The 14,991-nt window shown below is 38.9% G+C and overlaps 1 protein-coding gene across 4 annotated transcripts in view; it reads right to left on the reverse strand.

Annotated features, from left to right (window-relative positions):
* The window catches only part of NCOA2 (nuclear receptor coactivator 2), a 328,149-nt gene that overhangs the window by 295,996 nt on the left and 17,162 nt on the right, over nucleotides 1-14,991 (reverse strand). For all 4 annotated transcript variants that reach the window (XR_002099516.1, XM_019527776.1, XM_019527778.1 and 1 more), the window contains exon 3: nucleotides 13,974-14,008. The gene's annotated coding sequence lies outside the window, so the exon portion shown is untranslated. The remainder of the gene's footprint in view (nucleotides 1-13,973; nucleotides 14,009-14,991) is intronic.

Here is a 14,991-nt window from a genome sequence, read left to right on the forward strand (position 1 = left end):
GAAATTTGCATTTTCACCTTTCTGGATACCTATGCTTTATCTCAGTGGCTGTTATATTAAACTAAATCCAGGACTCCATACTTTGTTAATAAGCTCAAGAAATACTTAAGATGACAAATATACTGTAATGTAGATTATATAAAAAAAGTACACATATATTGTTATGGATTGTAGAAATACAAGTGAAACAAGAGCATAGGCATGTGTATCAACTGAGGGAGAACTGAGGATTGAGAAGGAGTTACAAAATAATGGCACTGCATTTGGCTCTTTAAACAGGAGATAAAGAAATCAGTTTTAGAAGTACAATATACACATGGGTATACATACGAGAAAAAAGAAAAAAGTACTTGTGCAAAAGAAAAATATAGACACTTCAAATAAAATACTGAAATCTCTTAGGAAGAGATCTTAAGGTAAAGGCCAGGGAAAGAAAGGACAGGGAATACAATATAAACACTCAGCAAAGGCTTCTTCCTAGAGGGGAAGAAAATGTGTACGTGGGGACCGGGAAGGGGAGAAATCAGGTAAAAAGGACATGCATAATAAATGAGTCAACAACAATATCATTGCCTTAAAAATACCCACAGGTTTTTGCTGGGCTGTTGGACACAAGACTTCACACAGCATCAACATTATTCTGTGGCAGTCTTTCTTCCCTATCATTTTGTTTCTCACCTTATAAAATCATATTTGAAACAAAGTAAACTTGTCAGAACAGGAAAAAAAATGGCTTCCAGTCTCTGTACCACCGTTTTGTTAGTTACAATAGAGTGCAGTGATGTGAAATTAGATTTAAGGCTTCATTATAGGTTCTGATTTTTCTGCCCTGCATTACTGCCAGTCAGAATTTACTGGTATTTTGCTCAGAAAATGCCAAGTCATTAAAACTAAGTACTCTGCCCCCCCTGCAGAAAAAATACTTGTTTTGACAAAACCTTTGTCAGGAAAGGTTTCTCAGGGTCATGATGGAATTTAAGTAAGAGACCACTCAAGTGTGAACATCATCAGTTTGGTTGATGACCCACTGATTGGGTCATCAACCATGCTCCCCACCCCACCCCATGCTCTACTTTCCCCCCCACACAAGGCACCTTGGCCCTGGGGCAGGAAGTAGCTCAGCTCCAGCTTTGGCTGAAGCCAGAGCTGAGCCACTGCCTGCCCTAGCCCAATAGTCAAATCTAAGACAAGTGCCCGCCCCCCCCATTTTGATGGGAAGAAAAACCTCCTTTTTGTAAATGTGGTAATAATTTGAGAATCCATAAGTGTCTGTGCAAAATTTTCAGCAGACAATAATACTTTTTAATAAGGGGAAAAAGTATCTATTTTTTTCTTTCCTAGCTGCCAAGTACAGAGCCCAAGACCATCTATCCTTTGCTGAGGTATCACAAGGAAAAGTAGTTGTCAAACCACAATAAGACCAAACAGGCACTAATGAAGACAGTCATATCTTGCCTTTTAAGCATTAATCTAACTATAGGGCTCATTCAGCAATTCTTTTTGAAGTGGATGTAACAATTAAACTCCTACTGTAAATCTTTTACTAAGATTTTTGTTTCTGCACAATTTAAATAGCAAGTGAATTGTTCAGTGGAGCAATAGTCCACTAAAATCTAGGTAGGTATGAAAGAGAGGCCAGTGAGGGCTTTATCAACAGAAGCTGAAACACACCAATATAATGCACATGTTTATGAAAAATCATCTTATCAAAACATACAATAATTAAAGGTGTCTGGCACACACCATGTTAGTCCTTGCATGTTTGCCTTGTCAGCTGTCAAACCATGGTAATGTGTGATGGTAATGGGCATGTTGTCAGCAACAGCTCTTGCATTTAAAAGGATATTATCAAGTGCATCCAGTTCTTAGGAAGAAAGCATGCATTGCTAATAAGCTACCTGATCAAAGTTGGTGGTCTGACCAAATAGAAAGACTCAGCCTGCCAGCTATTCATGCAGCTAGGTGCCTGCACCCAATATGGGGCTCTTTACAGGATCAGGTTCTTCACCAACCTCTCAAAAATAAAAAGTTACACGGAAACATAACCAATAAAAATAAGATAGCTTCTCATACATTTTTCTTTGTAAGTATATAGAGCTTCTGGCCAGTACACAATATAATTAAGGTTGAGAAGTGTTTTCCCTTCTATTCATGATTTCACTCAATTTTCTGGAGTAAAAACATCCTCAAAATTCCACACATGTTCTCAACCCAATGCTGAATTATTTTCCAATATGATTTGAATGGTTTACCCAAGTTCAAATCACAAAAAAAGACAATAATAATACTATAAAATGTACTCCAATTAGACTTTGTACTTATGTTCCTCAAGCCACAAAAGCTAATAGCTTCTGATGTGGCATTATAACTGTCCACCCAGACAAAGCACACGAAAAGTTTGAGGGGCGGGAAAAAACATTTTACATGGAGTTTTGTTTAACTTAATAAAAAAATAATTACTGAGCAGGGACCATCAGTGGATAAAAAGGAAAAGACAGTGAGATCATGTTATACAGCTCAAAATTTTATACAGCATTATAGTGATCAACTTCTGGAAACCAAGGGAGCAAGAATAATAAGAGTTAGTCATAAAGACTGCAACCTAGTTTCCTGTTAAATATATGATCATACTGCAACAAAAACTCATTACTTTAAAATATCTATTCCTTAAAAAGTGCAACCATATTTTTCTTTTGCTGTAGTCGGGAAGATGATTTGTGCCAAGAACTTATTCATGTAGCAGGTACATTGTACAGTCTTATTTTTGGTCTTTTTTGCTTTGTTATGAAGTAACTCTCTGATCTTAGTGTTGGGGAGTCAAAAGATCATAATTATCGCTATTTCTGGGCCTAATTTGCACATATTTGTGGTGGTGATGACAGTGCTGGGGAATACGCACATGGCCTTAAAGGGATATTGATTTTGGCTAGTGTAACACCCACACACTGGGTTGTATATTGTGGGGGTTTTGGATTTTGTGTCTTTTGGGCGGGGGGGGTTCACTAGGTCACCCCCGGGGAAGACCAGGACCAATGGATACAAACTCCTGAAAGGCCATTTCAGGCTTAATACCAGGAAAAACTCCTTCACAGTCAGGGTATCCAGACTGTGGAATAAACTCCCTCCAGAAGTGGTAGTCACCTACCCTGGTGGTTTTCAAGAGAAGACTAGAGCGTCACCTTGCAGGGGTCACCTAACCCCAGCTGTCTTCCTGCCTAAAGCAGGAGGGCTCGACCAGATGATCTGCAAGGTCCCTTCCACCCCCTAACAATCTACGACTCTATGAATTTCAATAGGAGTTACTGTTCAGAAGATGGCCAGTCTTCTCATATCAGGGTAGTGTACTACATCTTGAGAATGAAAGCCTCCAGGTAGTGAAAGTCCCATTAAGATAAGGATGATGATCCCAGGCCCGCTCTTTAGATATCCATTCCCTCTGTATCCTAAAAAGTATTAGACATTTATAAAAAGGGTTATACAGGCAGTCCTCGACTTACAATGTTTAGAGTTACAATGTTTCGCACTTACAACGTTTATAAAGTGACACCCTGTTTCAACTTTAAAACGCCAGTATCGACTTACAATGCTTGATCTGATGCAATGCCATGCCAGCAAACAAGTTTGCTGCATTGCTCATCTCCCTGGAAAACATTTGTCCAAACTTCCTTGGACATTTTCTTTAAGAAAGCAGACAAGACTCCAGAAAAACCTGCAGCCAAGACTCCTGAGAAGACTCCAGCCAAGAACCCTTCAAGGAGTCCAACCAAGAGCCCTTCAAAAAGTCCAGCAAAGTCACCTCAAAGAAGTCCTTCCAAATCAATACGATTGTTATTTACAATATAAATATACTAATGTAGCTAATATTACTCATCTATAATTGATAGAGGACAAAATTCTGGGGTATTTTTGGTGAAAACAGGGTATCGGGCCTTGGTTCAATAACCAATCTCCCTTTTATAACATTGTTTCTTATGAGAAAATTGGTTCCAAGTTACAACATTTTAGCTTAAGACCCGGTTTTCAGGAACCAATTGTGTCACAAGTCCAAGGACTGCCTGTATAGTAGAATTCTTCAATAGTACAAAACAGCAAAAGACTGCATCATCAATGAGAAACTGAATACCATTTTGAAGAGGAAATAGTAATTTTGGAAAAGTCCAAACATTATTAATACAAGAAAATATTTCCAATTTTCACAATCAATGTGCTCACAATTCTATCTACAAAGAATTCTAGCATCAGTAGATGGTAAAAAAAATTATTTTCCCAGCTTTGACAGAAAATAGAATTCACTTCCCCTTTCCACCTGCAGTGTTTCAAAATCAGTTGATCATCAAAGTGACAGTTTTCCTTCCTACAGCTTAGACCTTTTACTGTACTATTTTAGTGGGCCTGACCAGAAAACAAAGATTATGGAGAGAGAGATTCAGAACTTTCCTTGAACACCTATGAAGAACTGTTTGTTTAGCTGCTGATGTAGAATATCTTGTTCCGGTCATTTCACTGTATATAGTTTCATAGTAGGGTCGGAAGGGACCTGAACAGATCATCAAGTCTGACCCCCTGCCATGGCAGGAAAGAGTACTGGGGCCAAGAGTGCTGGACCCCAGCAAGGTGATTGTCTAGCCTTGTCTTAAAGACCCCAAGGTAGGAGCCAGCACCACTTCACTTGGTGAATTGCTGCATGGCAAAACATACCACTACACTGAACAGAATAAGTTCAGTGGAGTTAAACCCACTTATAGAAAGAATCAATTAATTTGGCCACCAAATTCTGAATTCTTACATATCCCTAGAAAGAAAGGTTGGTGGACTCAAATGAACTTAAAATGTATTTAATTATTTACAGATTAGATTTTTTTCTCTTTCCTCTGTGTGCAACTAACCATATGCTTGAAGTATGGAGTAAGTGAGCCAATGCGTGTGCTCTTCCCAAGTTTTCCACAACTCTGCAAAACCTTAAAGAACGGATATTTCCCTACATCACAGCCTGTAGTAAGGTTTACTTAGTATTAATGAGATATTCATCTACTAACACGATAAGCACCGCAAAAAAAAGCCAAAAAGAAAAATCTAGGGGAAATCACTGGCCAAGTGTCATACTAATCCAGACAATTTCTGTAGGCTACTAATAACTTTAAGATCCTGAAAAAAGCAAATTATCAAAGAAGAATTACTGTAGCAGAGGTTTCCCACCTGCGGTCCATAGAGCATTTGCTGATAGTTCTGGGAAAAGTTGATTTATCCTATGATGCTTCTTTCAGATACATAACTTCACTAACAAAAAACTAATAATACATTAACATGTTTCTATTACTGTTTTCCCATGTAAGTAGTTATGGTAAATGTTACAGAGTCACTGTGATCAGGAAGAGAATGAGATAGTTCACAAAACAGCCTCTGTTGAAATATGATCCACGCTATTAAAGGACTAGCTGTAGATTGGACCTATTCTCTCTTTATGCCACTGTCTTAAGTACTATATTACTTTTCACTACTACAGAACTCTCTACTACTGCTTCAATATATTTGTTTATGTTCCACACATTATTTTTTATTTTTACATTGTTATACTGTTTCTGATGAGAAAATGAATGACTAGACAAACAGAACATCATTTAAGTGCATCTGTTTGGGTAAATACAAACCAACTGACTCAATTACCAAATTAATACAAGTTGCATTAAAAGCAGTAGGTAGTAAAACAAAAATACTGTGCGCTAAACAGACCAGGTGGTTTATAGCATTAAGTGCTATTTTTCCGTCAAAACCTAGCTTTGAACCAAGCTAAAATCTCCCCGAAAGTCTACTGATTTGTATTCACATAATTTGGCATAACTAGCAAATCTTTATTCAGATCTCAGCCAATCCTGATACAACCCCCCCTTTTCACCTCTAGGGCTAGGGACAGAAATTACACATAAACCAGTATAAGTGATCGGAAACAGGTTAAAATATGTAACAACAGAAGTTCAGTGCACATAAACTGCTTTCAAAATGGCCAAAAATGATTCAAGAAAAACCTGGATGGATGTAGTATCAAGCTTAACTGATTTAGGTTAAATTACGTTATTGAATTTCTGTCCAGATCCCCTCCAGATTCAAGTTAATTCACAGCTTGTCAAATAAGCTTTAGTTCAAGCACTGCCACCACCATTTTGAAGTGTAGGGATGTTTTAGCCAGAGCAGATCCAAGCGGGGCAAGGGCAGATGTGGGCTGTCCACTGTGGGCTCAGGTCTCTCCACTTTGCTGCCTTTGCCCCAGGAACCCCATGCCAGCTGCACACCTCCTGCCTGCCCAGCAGCGGGAGGAACAACTCGCTACCTACACCACTGCCAGACAGGCAGGGGATGCACAGCCAGCATGGGGCTCCCGAGGGAAAGGCAGCAGAATGGAATGCCCCAAGCCCACAGTGAGCAGCCCACATCTGCCCTGTGCACAGGTCAGGGGGGGGACATGCCCCCCCATGCCTCCCTGGAGGTGTGCACAGCAGCAGGGAGCCACCCCCTCTCGCCAGCCCTACCCCCCGCATCCCCTGGACAAGTCACCCACAGCTCCGTCCTGCTCCCTGACCCAGCCCTGGGTCCTGTTCACCACCCTGGCTGGGCAGCACCCCAGCCCCTGCTCCTGTCCTACTTCCTCCTTCACCATGGGGGGCCTCAATCTGCCTCCCCCCCCACACACCCTTTCCCCTCTATAGACTTACCTGCTGGGTGCTGCTTTCCATGCTGCCTAGCTGCATTCCTGTATGTGGCTGCGCGCATGCACGCAGTGTCTGGAGGTCCTGGCCAGAAGGCATATTGTATTTATTGATGACATTATTGGCTACATCAGCCAAAAAAACCCAATGGCTAATAATGTTAATTTTCCGTTTATTGGTGCCAATCTGATATGCAACCAATATACTGGTGCACCTCTAAACAAAACAACTTCCTACTGAACTTTCCTCTCTAGAAAGTTAGGTATTCTTAGCAAAAGCCTTTTGTCTCTGGAACTTGCTTCCACACTTATCCAAAGTAGCTACAATTTGTGGAACTTCAGGAAACCCCACAAAAGTCCTCTATTCATCTGTGCTCCTGGGCTGAAGTAAAAATATGCAGCTTCAAGCTAGCTGGAATTTGGTATATTTTGTTGTAATATTCACCAACTAGAATGTTAGCTTTTTGCATTACGGTTCTGCACTATGCTTATTCTAGGACGGCGTGTTCAGTAAATACTGAAGAGTGATCAAAGTCCTTACCCTGGCAAACAGCACAATATCCCATCTGAAACTGCAAGAAGCTTGATTATTTTAGCATTTGGCAATTTTTAGAATCCAAATGCATGAGCCAGATCCTGCTTTCTTCTGCTAAAACTGACAGACATATTTTGGCATCCAATTTCAACAGATCAAAGGGCTTTTTAAACAAACTGTAATTAGAATAAAGCTTTAAATCAGTATCTGGTGGGAATATTGTAGACACTAGTGTGAATGCTCCACTTTAAAATTTGTTGTTATTAAAACTGTTTTCCCAGGGAGGAAGTAAAAGGATCTTTAAAACGTTCCAGACGCACAAAACTGGAGATTTTACTCTTCATCTACTCTCCCTTCCCATCAAAAAACAAAACAAAGAACAAAAAGCTTGAGATCAGCCCAGAGCTCTAAACTTTATAGCTATCAGTTGCAAAAATGAAACATATCCTCACCCATCAAGTGCATATTTAAATAAAAATGGGCTTGTTTAGATCTTATTTTTGTGCATTAACAGAAAGTTACAGCACGTATCTTTTGAATTAAAAACATTAGCCAAAGTTACTCAAACCTGAAATCTTAGCTGAAATAGAGACATCTGATAGATGATAAAATAATAATGGAACTTCAGCATGACAAGCTCCACTTAGAGCAGTACTGGAGTGCAGCCCACAACTCCATTCCAAACTATGCTAAAACCTCTATGATATTTCTTAATGTATGCAATGCACAGTTTGTCTCCACTCAATAATCCTAAACATATGCTAAGTGCAGTTAAAATGATTTATTCCACTAAGCTTTTCATTGTATTAATTTATAACTTATGACATCACAAACCATAGATGTTCAAAAACTCAATTTAATTTGTAAGGGAAAGAAATATATAGCCTCCTGAAGTGTTGCTAAATATCTTATGTAGCTTTCAAAGGTGAGCTGTAGCTGAAAAAAAGTGAACAGTATTATGCGCTGAATGCCCAACATAAAATAGAATAAAAGATAAAGTGAATTCATTAGTTACCTTAAACTTTATTCTCTTTTTCCCAGTTCAAGTTAGTAAGGCTTGAATACTTCTCTTACTTGGTTTCTATGGAGCACTGTATGCAATAAAAATACTCTACATTTTACGTATTTTTTAATATTTGTAGGGCATTAAATGTTTTGGCAGAATAAATGCTATATATGTCAATAAAAAAGTCTGTTTCCCTCTTTATTTGGTAAAACAGTAAAATGTGCATCTTCCATAGCCTCAATTCCATACAACACTTTCCAAATTTAAGGTATGTTGTTAATTTTTGGTTAAGTTGAAAGGTCCTTTTTAAAAACAGGCTGAATTATGAAAACCCTTATTTGGTTAATGAGGAAAAATATCATTTAAAAATCCTCCATGGTACTTCCAATTATGATACATAGTATCTCTAGTTATTTAGGAGTATCCCATTTTCCTTCAAATTAGCCAGATTGCAATGCAGTTTTATTTCACCACCAGAATTTCCAAGTGTATTTTTTACTGAATTAAGGGGCCTTACTATTAAATCAAAGAATTCTACAGAGGATTCAGAGAAAGTCTGACACGTTACTGAACTGTTTAAGTAGAATTTGAAAGAGAAAAGGGGGGGGAACCATTAGAAAGATAACTTTACATTTCAAGGAAGGAGTAATTAAATGTCTAAATCTATACTCTTGGTTCCCAAATGATACCTTTTATTAGACCAATTGGAAAACCGCAAGAAAATTGTTTTCTGCAAGCTTTCAGGATTAACATCCCTTTGTCAGGCTCTGGGAAAAGTATAGATGGTACAAGATGGTAAAAAGTCCCCACAGGTAGGAAATAAACTTCATGTTTGCACAGAGGGAGCAGGAGATGGAAGGCTCACCCTCTGGGTCCATGAGAGTGACCGCCTAGTAGCATCTATACTTTTCCCAGAGCCTGACAAAGGGACTTTGATCCCGAAAGCTTGCAGAAAAGGACAGTTTTCTTGCGATTTTCCAGTTGGTCTAATAAAAAGTATCATTTTGGAACCAAGAGTTCTAGTTTTGTGTATGTCTTTTTGTCTCAGACCAACACAGCTACCAAGTACCTACCTAAATCTATACTCGTTTTACCTGACAATGTAAACAAACACAAATTACAGTTTACCCAAAACAATTTAGATTGATTTACATTTAATAGCACAGCAGGCATTTACTGACCAAACACTTCCTCCAACCATTTTGAAAATTCTGTGGCTAAAGCTCCCGTGCAAGCAGATGATAAGCCTGTCCTCTAATTTTATTGATGTTTTCTAAAATGGAAGCAAAACATTTTAAATATTTCTGCATATTTGTGCAGACCCAACAAAACTGTCCAAGCAATACAAAAACATTAACAGCACATCCTACAATACACTTGTGAATAATATTATTTCCCAGATTATGCATGAAGAACTGAGGGGAGTGTGTTTTAAGTGGTTCATGTAGGAAGGCTGCAGCAGAGCTGGAAACGGAAACTTCAGCTCTTGAATCACTAGCCAATACTTAAAGGACCAAAGTATTCTACTTTCATGGGACTGGCTACCCTCCTAACATATGCAAATTGTTTGTTTCAAAACGAGTCGCCTGGAATTTGCGCTACCACACAAATTTTCCCAAAGCTCACTATCAACAAGTCTACAAAAAGTCTCTTAAATGGCTCTTCAGCAATACAAAGGGTCAGCTTGAGCTTGCAATACTACTGCAGAGCTGCTAGAATCTTATCACAAGTGTTTATTAAAAAATTAAAAATTAGCACACACCCTGAATGAGGCAACATGACAGAAGTCAATTAATGGTAAATGACAACTCATCTATTTTTTTAAATTATGATCTTAAGAAAAAACAAACACAAAAGTGTTTAATGTTAAAAATTCAAGGAAAATTCTTAATTGATCTTACACAAATGGGAGCGCAAGACAAAATATATGTAGCAATATTTCACGGTTTCTCTTCTTTCCCTTCCAAGATACTGTTCTTATAACAAAACAACAATTCCCTGTTAATGATTTTCTTACTTGTCAGCAGCAAATAAAAATCAATAGATATGCTGCACAACCCTCTTTTGTGAATACAACTAATGCAAATGAGATATTTTCAATTAGGAATGCTACAAAACAAAAAAGTTGCCTGACACTGCATTTTACATGTTCATTTTTTCTCTGTTCCAGTAGTGAGTTCAATTTTTAAATTATTTCCCTTTTTGAAAGGTTCCCCACAAAAATTCTAGAAAAGAATATACCATCTCTCTCAGTTCCTGCAACAGAACTTTAGTTAATTGATCTGCAACTGCACCAGCCTAACAGAATATAGCTCATCATGACCAAATTATCAGTACATTCATAAACTTATCATGTGACAGAATTAAAACAGAGAAAACAGTCTAAAGATCATGAGAGAATCAGAAGCAACATTTTGCAGCATGGTCATTTTAAAATAAAAGTTCTTAGCATCTCTTAGATTATAATTCTAAGGTCTGAATTTTGGCTTACATCTAGTGAAAAGTTCACAGTTTTGCTTCTTCCAAGGTTTTAAGTGAAATAGCTCACAATGCCTTCCCCTGATCCAACATAGTTCTTTTAGGCTTTCAAGAAATAGCCGGTTGTTTCGCTTACAGAACTTCTTTACACTGACCTAATCAAATAATACAAAATAGAGACACCACTAGGTAGAATACACCACAGTACATTAATGACCCTGATAAACTTTCTTTTATGTTGAAAATACTGTTGTCACATTTATTCCATTCAATTATGTTCAAGCTACAAATACGAGAAGAGCTGTGTGAATAATTGATGTTTTGCTTCAGCCACCAAACTGATTTTTTTACAATTATTTCACATCAAGTGAATAATTGTAATTGTAATTATATTTCATTCAACCCCAAACAAAATATTTTGTTTCTTTTTTCCACCTTTTTTTAAATGCAAGTGAAGGAAATGGGGAAATTAAAGGTTACATTTGCAAAGGAGTGTCTATAGAAACATCACTATAAATTAAGTTAGGTTAGAGAAGGGGTGTCAAACATGCAGCCAGTGGATCCAACCCATTGTCAGGGAGCCGGGACCCAGGGTGAGTTTAACACCCCTGGTTTAGAGTAGGTAACAAACTGTAGTTTACCAAACTATGGGGGTGCTGCTCTTAGTACACAGAAAGAATGGAGTAAGCTACCACAGACGAAGTCAAGGTTCCTCCACACTAAAAGCATTATATGCAGGCAATCAGTGCCAAATAGTCAACTTACTGTAAGTTCCCACCCTAACTTACTTCGGAGTCACTTCCTAATGTACGTACGTAAGCCTTTGGGCACTATTCACAAGACAGACGAGTAGGTAATGGTACTATTATCATCTTTTACCCTATAGCCCAGGGATCAAGCACACAGGACACGGGTTCTAACTGATGATATGAGAAAATCCCTGCCCAGTGTGAAGCATGGACTTGAACTTAGTTTCCACTCTATCAGGAAAATGTTCCAAGCCCTGGAGAAACTGATATTGTGGTTTTGGTGTTTCTCACAGTGAAGCTGTTCCACTTGATAGAAAATATCAAAGATAAATTCTAGATAAAATGTCACCTAGCTTAACCAACCTCATTCTAGATAAATGTCACCTAGCTTAACCAACTGTCATCACCTAACTCATGGGTGGCCAACCAGCACCATGAGTGCCACAAGTACCATGTGGCAGAATGGGGAAGAGGATAGGCAGCACAAAGTAGAGCAGTACAGGCAGCCCTAGACTTATAACGTTTCACACTTAAAACATTTATAAATTGACACCGTTTCAACTTTATGACATCGGTTTTGACTTTACAACGCTTGATCCGATGCAACGCCATGCAAGTGAACAAGTTCGCTGCATCTCTCATCTCCCTGGAGAACATCTGCCCAAACTTCCTGGGACACTTTCTTTAAGAAAGCAGCCAAGACTCCAGAAAAACCTGCATCCAAGACTCCAGCCAAGAATCCTTCAAGGAGTCCAACCAAGAGGCCTTCAAAAAGTCACCTCAAAGAAGTCCTTCCAAATCAATATGATTGCTATTTACAGTAGATATAATGTAGCTATATTACTCATCTATAATTGATCGAGTACAAAATTCTGGGGTATTTTTAGTGAAAATAGGGTATCGGGCCTTGGTTCAGGAACCCCATTTATAACATTGTTTCTTATGAGAAAATTGGTTCCGAGTTAACAACGTTTCAACTTAAGACGCCGTTTTCAGGACCCAATTGTGTCATAAGTCTGAGGATTGCCTGTACATCAGACAGGGAGAGCACAGGGAAGGAACAGAAAGCAGACCTTTAGATTAATCAAGGGAAGTGGTACTTGGGGGAGGGTAAAGACCTAATTTCTGTTATTCCTGCCAAAAAGGTTGCCCCAATGACGTTAGAGTTATTTTCTCTCATGTAACAAACATTTAACTGTTAAGGATTTACAAAGGAGCGGGGGCAGAGAAATGCACCCAAAATACTGAACAGGCCACTGGCTAGGACATTCTCCTGAGACCCAAGTACAGGTTCTTGTTCTGACTGAGCAGAAAAACAACTTGAATCTTGGTTTTCCACATGCCAGGTACCACTGGATTGCAAGATGTAAACAACTTTCTTTTCCTCTATTTTTTTAAATGAGGCCTAGATCCCATTCTGAATCTAGCTCAATTACCCAAAGTTTCAGAGTTTCCTAAATGAACCATTTTCAAATTTCTGATTCAAAATTTCATATTTCTGCAGCAGTTGGGGCTGCCACATGCACAATCCACCTGATAAAACCCAGGAAAACAAGAAAATGAGAGCAGAAGTCATTTAATGCTACCACAGTAGCATCCACCACAGACATTACCCCACCCACAGCACACCACAAACCATATATAATTTGATTCTCTAGATTTTTCAATGCTTAACTGGTGGTGGGAATTGGATAATGAGAGGGTGGGGGAATAAAGGGGGTGGGTCTGCAGAAAAGTAAATTAGAAACTGCTACAGACTGAGACCATTATAAATAAATAAATAAGCAAGCAAGCAACAGCTGGACATGAATGCTCCTTTGTTGCAGGGTAACTGTGTCTTGGGTGAGCAGAGCACTAGCCCTATGCACCAACTTGAAGGGGGCACCAGAATCACCCCCTCTCCCTCTTGGAGTCTGTGCAACAGCAGGCCAGAGGAGCTGGGCAGGTACAGCCCCTTACCCAGTAGTATATCTGGGAGCCAGGGGGCAAGTGGCAACTCCCAGGAACCTTGCACACCAAGGCTGCTGCACCCATTATGAATCAAGCATATGTCCCAGCAGCCGCAGCCTAAACCTACGCTGCTACAGCACCAACTGCAGCAATACCAGCTGTCACCCAAGAGTGAACAGCAGAGGTGGGTACAGCTCTGCTCTTCCTTCCCCTCTCTGTTTCAAGTGTTCAGCATAATTCCCCCCATCCCGTCCCAGGTTCTGAAAGACCTTGCTACAGCTCTGCTTTGCTGCAAGATACATTTTGATGGAATACTGGAGCTTCTGATGGAGAAGAATTGATACAAGTCCAGTCCCAGTTAACCATTCAGTTTTAAGCAATGGCAGGTAATCATTTAATACAATATAAATAAAAGATAAAATTATCCAAATCCTAACATATCCTAAAAATAAGCTTCCTGCTGCATAAGTATACTCAGGATCCATTTCTCTGCTGATGTATGCATAGATATTTTTATTTAAGGGATGTTAGTCAACAACAAAAAACAGAACTAACCTGGAAAAATTCAGTCAGACCCCGAATTCAAAGACCTTTAAAAAAAAAAAAAAAGTATTACAAAGAGGAAAACAAATAAAAACTGTACAAATAATTCAAAGGGCAAACTGAATTTCTATTTTTAGGAGCGAGGGGGAGGGGAGTATTTATACAGTGTTTCAAACCCTTTTCAAAAAGTAGCCCCAACTGTGGAGCTGTTCTGTGCTTCCACAACAAAGCCCCTGTCCCAAAGAGGGTAAAGTCTACATAGACAAAGAAAAGTGAGAAAGCGAAAGACAGAGAATGTGTGCATGCATGCACATAAGCAAGCTGAAACATGGAAAGATTAAAGGACTCACCAAAAGTCACAAGAAAAGTCAGAAGACAAAACAGAGAACTGAACCCATATTTCCTGAATTCCACTTCAATGCTTCAGCCCAGTGCTACAGGACCATCACTCCTATCTGGATAAATGGTTCAGTATTAAAAAGGTACTTCTACTGTGTTCCTGGTCCTTTCAGTGCTACATTTTAACCTATTCTTGTTAGCAGGATGCTGATGTGATTTTCCATACTCCTAGTGTTGCAAGAATGAACTGATTTGCAAAATCTTGCTGCAGGAGCTAATGGCCTTTCTACTCCTAATTTTACATATATTCCTAAACTGCTCATCACTAAGACTTCCACATACTAAAGTTAGCTGTAGTATCTTGCTGCATTGGGACCATTCAAGGAACAAAGTACAAAATAAAGCTACTGAGCAGTTTAGACAGCCATCTGGCTGGGATGGTTTGGTTAGGGATGATCCTGCCTTGAGCAGGGGGCTGGATTAATTAGATGATCTCCTGAGGTCCCTTCCAGCACTGCTTCCCTATGATCCTAACATTGCATAACACTACAGATTTGCATGCATAAGATTACTGGGAGTCTCCATCTTTGTTTAGAATGGAAAGGTTAAAGCATGGTCTTGTAAAATGGTTTTAACAGTTTGAATAGTTCATGATGGCAAAAAAGGTACTAGAAAGAATAAAAATAGAACG

The sequence above is a fragment of the Gavialis gangeticus genome, unplaced genomic scaffold, assembly GCF_001723915.1.
Source record: "Gavialis gangeticus isolate Ggan-Ray unplaced genomic scaffold, GavGan_comp1, whole genome shotgun sequence".
NCBI classification, from domain to species: domain Eukaryota; kingdom Metazoa; phylum Chordata; order Crocodylia; family Gavialidae; genus Gavialis; species Gavialis gangeticus.